Source organism: Thamnophis sirtalis, unplaced genomic scaffold, assembly GCF_051295495.1.
Source record: "Thamnophis sirtalis isolate CommonGarterSnake01/CBP01778 unplaced genomic scaffold, rThaSir2_p1.2 scaffold_10, whole genome shotgun sequence".
NCBI classification, from domain to species: domain Eukaryota; kingdom Metazoa; phylum Chordata; class Lepidosauria; order Squamata; family Natricidae; genus Thamnophis; species Thamnophis sirtalis.
Genome location: NW_028261390.1, coordinates 23848431 through 23854255, shown reverse-complemented (window position 1 = coordinate 23854255; position 5825 = coordinate 23848431). Strand labels below are relative to the sequence as shown.

The window sequence follows — 5825 nt, the reverse complement described above, 5'->3', positions numbered from 1 at the left end:
ATCTGAAAAAGGATCAGACACTCAAAATCTCCCAATTCAAATATTCTGCACTGTACTCACAACTCATGATGTTGTTAATCTACAGGATCAGTTGCAAAAACCATAGTTTAGGAAGAATATTTCTGCATTTGGTTGCTTAAGAGGTAGACATAACTTTTATATGAAAAAGTCTATTTCTAAGAGCAACATAATTTTTAGCCCTTCCCAAAACAATAGAAAGACACACTTTCTTTTAGTGACTTTTCTAATGGACATATCAAGGCATGTTTCTGGAATCATTTTGTCAAGCTCCAAAGTGAACAATATAATCCACTGTAATTTATATGGCCATGGAATTTTTTTTTGAACATCTGTTGAAGGCCGGTCTTGGTTTGAAAATTGTAGAAAACAAGCAATTGCTGGAGAGTTGGCCATTAAAAGACTAACATAATATATATATATATATATATATATATATATATATATATATATATATATATATATATATATATATATATATATATATATATATATATATATATATATATATATATATATATATATATATATATACCTCTCCTTTTTCAAATTTTTATGGGCTAATATCTACAAAGAACTTGTGGAAAGTTCTTTTTATGTCTATGATTTTTGGAAGTAGTGTATGACTGGAGCCCTCTCTTCTTTAGCTTTCTATTCATCTTCCAATTTTAAATAAAGTGGCCATTTTAAGCGTTTTGAACGTCATGATTAGAAAAAAAATTGTCATGTTATTATTTGCAATAATTTTTAAATTTATAAAATTATTATTAAGAATATTGTTTTGCAATTAAAGTTTGTATATACATAAAAACTGAACTAAATATCAGTTCTGATTAAACTGTGAGAATGGGATTTTCACGCCTTTATTGTTGGTTTTTTAATATTTTAAATTTTTCTTCTGCTGAAGTGAGAAAAGAGATGAGGAGAATTTCTATCAAAAATATTTTATTGAAAAGGTTTAATCTACTCTGTCCTCTTATTCATTTCTATTACATTTCAAGCTCCATACATCGGTTTTTAGAAAATACATTCTACACATCAGATAGTACATTTATGTCTCTACCACAGGAGGTCACTCAATAGCAGTCCATATATTTCTAAATTTGTGCACAATGGAAGACCATAGATTCTCTGGAAAAGATTTTGAAACCATATTGGGAGGGGAAAAAAATCCATTCAGACATACCCTAACCATGCCTCAAATATGCCCTACCATGATCTATTTTTAGCACTGTTTTCTATGATATTGTCATAAGACTAAAATAATGAGACAGCATCATGCCACAAACTCCACCCCTTTGATATTTCTGAGTGTCATATTGTGACGCATGTAAAAAAGGGATGGAGCTTGCTTTATACATAATGGCACTTTTATCAGTCTGCTCACCCTAATTTTCTCCATTCCCTCACATGCCAAGGTTTTGCCTCGCACAGATTATATCCATCCATTTTTAAAAAATAAAATGATATATTTTATTTTGGTGTTTTTCTCTACTCTGAGAAACATTCATTATCAAGAAAGTAAGTTGAAGTGCAAAAGTTACTTTGCAAAAGTTGCATGATGTCACATTTCAATAGTATACCTTGTGTCAAATCATTTGGTTCAGTTCAAATTCCTTAAACAGAACAGAATAACAGAGTTGGAAGGGACCTTGGAAGTGTTCTAGTCCAACCGCTTGCTCAGGAAGGAATACTATACCACTTCAGACAAATGGTTGTCCAATCTCTTCTTAAAAACTTCCAGAGTTGGACCATTCACAACTTCTGGAGGAAAGTTCCACTGGTTAACTGTTCTAACTGTCAGAAAATTTCTCCTTAGTTTTAGGTTGCTTCTCTCCTTGATTAGTTTCCACCTATTGTTTCTTATCCTGCCCTCAGGTGCTTTGGAGAATAGCTTGACCTCCTCTTCTTTGTGGCAGCCCCTGAAATATCATAACATTGTTATCATGTCACCTTTAGTCCTTCTTTTCATTAAACTAGACATAACCAATTTCAATTCCGTAATCATCTTTGTTGCTCTTCTCTGCATTCTGTCTAGAATCCCATCATCTTTTCATATCATGGCGACTAAAACGGCATGCAGTATTCCAAGGCATTATAAAGTGGTATTAATTGGAGTCCCTTTCTCTTTCGTGAATGTGCTGAACATCACATGGCTCTTTGCTTTTTTGGCTAAGGTCAAATGTGTGCCTTTCTCACAGAATTCTTGTGACAATAAATAAAAGAAAATATCAGAGAATGGAAAAGAAGCATATACATTACAGCATTTACACGTTTTTCCTTAAAACTGCATAAACTCACTGCTTGGATGATCACAGAATGGGGTTAATAACAAATTATACAATGTCTGTGGCAAAATAAATAAAATACTCTTGTCTCAAATTTCTGATTGGTTTGTTGATTTGCTAACACTGTCTTTGATGGCTTATTAAATGGATGGGCCAGCAATTTATTAGGTGTTTAACTGCACTCTGCCTTTGTAGGGAAGCACGCCATGTCTGTGGTGTGGAAGATGAGTCCGTGTGTGATGAGAGCCATGTGTGCTAAGTCCTCATTTTTCATAACAGCTGTCATTTACAGATGTATGACCCTCTTTGCCTGGTTATAGAGAAGGGGTGGGGAAATAGGAAAGCAGATAATGCACAGGGTTCAGTGGAAGGAACTCTGCTAGTAGGCAGATACACAAATCATGTCAAGCAAACCAGACGGGGCAAAAAGAACATTGCATCCCTCTTCAGAAGACAATAACAGATAGGACAGAGAAAGATGGAGTCTGAGCTGATTAGGAAAACAGGAATGGTTAATGGATAACAGCAATGTGGCGCCAAGTAGTTCATTCCATGTCATAAAGATATGAGAGGCAGCACGAACAGAGAGCAGGTAAAAGGTCTTTGAAACTCATCCAATGTTTGCAGATGATGCATTATATTCTCAGTGTTACAAACTTAAATAGATACAGATTATGGAAATTATGGTATAATTTTCTTTGGAAGTTATTGTTATTAATTCATACTGGCCTCACAAACAAAGATAGAGTGATCATTTGGCTTCTGATAAAACAGATATGGGATTATAGCCCCATTTGTCCCCAGTTAACAGTAGTTCTTCATTATATTGAAAAGTTGAAAGTTGAAAACAAAATATTCAAGATTTTTTTCTCCCCACACTGGGAGTGTGAATGATGAAAATTTACTCAAGATTCTCTTTTTGATAAAGCCACTTATGGATGGGAAAACCCCAGGAATTCTACTTTAAGAGGTAGGTGTGAGAGTAAGTCAGTGGCATTCAGAGTGGAGATCAGTTCTTGCAAGATAGAGGACTGAGAATCATGATACAAGCTTCACGCTGTTTAGTACCCAAACATAAAGTACCCATTGATCTCTCTCTTCTTTGCCTGCCATCTTGTCAATTTTGTTGCCTCTACAAATAATGCTGCTGAGAAAGATTGTGTAGTTTTACTTGCACCAAGGCTAGTCTATGAGTGAACAAAATACACTATGAAAAAGAATATGTACTTAACTAGACTTTTCCACCCACTGTGCTATGTCAGAATTTCTTAAGCAGGCTTCTATATCTTGATGCCTTCCAGGGTTATTGGAACTGCAACTCCCAGAATACCTAACTAGCATAGATCTAAATCTGGGGAGGTGTAATTTCAAGTTCTCTACCAGGTTAGACAAAGCTGCTTTGGAAAACACCTTTCTTTTGAACATTGGGATAAAGCAATTGGCTGCTTAGGACATTAGTACTTCCAGATTGCTTTCTTGTGTGTATGGAACACCAAACCAGGGGTAGGTTGCTGTTGGTGTTACTGCTGGTTCACAACCCACTCGCAATGCGCAGTTACTAAAATCCAAAATGGCGGCACCCAAGCAGCAGCAAGGTAACCGGTTTGGGGACGTGGCAGGCCTGAATTCCACTACTGGTTCAGTCAAACTGGGCTGAACTGGCAGCGACCCACCTCTGCACCAAACCTTTTTGAAGAGCATGAATAGATGATATCAGCGTCCACTCATCTGCAACCCACCACAATGTATCTATTATCTGTGTTTTCCTAGTCTGTGTTTAAAGTAGTGTTCTAGAGTTTGGGTCAACTCAAGCATTGATTTGTCTTCCATAAATTACCTTTTCCTAGGCAACTCTGCATTTTGATTGCTGGAATATCCCACATCGGAATCAACGGTTGGTGCTTTGCTCCTCTCTATCATACTAACATCTGCTGCAGCTATTGATGAGAAACAGGAATCTGAGGAGCAGAGTAGTTATAACATTTGCCTGAAATATAAAAAATCATGGGTATGAAACACATCAGAAATCTCTTTCTCTCCCTTCCTTCCTCTCTCTCTTTCTCAGGAAGATCAATTCAGCTTGGGCTGCCAGGACAATCAATCCTCTGTTGCTGCACCATCCCAACTTTCTCTTCCAAGCAAAGAACTACAAGCGAATTCTGTATACATCTATCTATCTATCTATCTATCTATCTATCTATCTATCTATCTATCTATCTATCTATATATCTATATATCTATCTATCATCTATCCATCCATCCATTATTCATCGACCCCTCCTTCAATCCATGTGAATGGATGAGTGTGTACATACATACCAAGTTGTATACATATACATTTTGTTTTTGCTTTGACTCTGCATACATATCTACACAAACACACACACACACACATACACACATACATATTTATACACATACACACATACAAATGACTAAATAAAATAGGTTAAATACATATCAAGAAGGAAATAAACGATTGGTAACTTGTTAAGGGAAATGGGAAAGTCATAGCAGTAGAAAAAGAGTCTAACTGGGGTGGGGTGGGACTATGGATAACTGAATCTCTTGCAAGCTGCTGCAAAATTGTTTGAAGCCAGATGGGTTTTACTTAATCTAGCTGAAAGTTAAATCAGCTTGTATTTCCCCAGACCATACCTGAGGACAGCAGTCCTAGAAAAAGATACAGTTGATTGAAAGAGTTGTGAAGAAGTTTATTATTTAGTCCACAATAGCCCTGGAGCAGCTTTTTGGAATTAAACCCAGTTGCTACACACACATACTATTCATACTGCTGATCTCTCCCAAGATTCCCATCCCAACTACAGCCTGACTTTCGAGATCAATATCTGATGAAGTTAAATACTGTGTATAACTCTTAATTTACTTGGGGGAAAAAAACCTACCTTCCTTTGTCCAAAAGTTTGTTTTCTTGACTTATTGTCCTATGAAAGAGGATTTTGTTCCTTTATCTCATTCTAAGAATTTCTCACATTACTTCTGATGAAAGAAACGATTCTTGGATTGATAATGTGTTGCGGTGGAGTCTGCTATTTTCTTTTTCTTTCCAACATATCTATCACTCTGCAATGTCCTGCTTGCCAATGTTTCCACTTCTGAAAAAGCACATTATATATTCTTTTTGGGTTAAAGTGAAGAGTGAGAAGCAAAGGAGGCTGTGGACAATTAGAGAGGCACCTAGAATGACAGACAGGACACTCAGAAAAACTTTTGGCTAACCTATAGTGAGAGTTGAAGATACCATATTCTAATCATGATGACACCAAATTAATAAAAACTAAAAAGCAATTTTCTCCCCATCAGAATGAATGACGATGCTTTTGGGAAAAGTGCAACAAAGGCTTGGCAGAACTCTACTTGTTGCTGTACATCTCATTTATTAACATTGTTATTACTATTTTCTTCATACAGCCTACAGTCTATAACACATATGGGCTTGCCTCATATCTGAAATATGGTCTCCCCCCTGACCCCACAAAAGAGAGGTCCCAATCAGCC

General features: G+C 36.2%; 1 long non-coding RNA gene across 1 annotated transcript; it reads right to left on the bottom strand.

The window, feature by feature from the left end:
- Positions 1 to 997: 997 nt before the first annotated feature.
- Positions 998 to 5517, bottom strand: LOC148043808 (uncharacterized). Its single transcript, XR_015697812.1, has 3 exons — positions 5213 to 5517; positions 4144 to 4293; positions 998 to 1940 (listed from the first exon to the last, which is right to left on the bottom strand). It is a non-coding gene; the product is annotated as an uncharacterized LOC148043808 (long non-coding RNA).
- Positions 5518 to 5825: the final 308 nt, after the last annotated feature.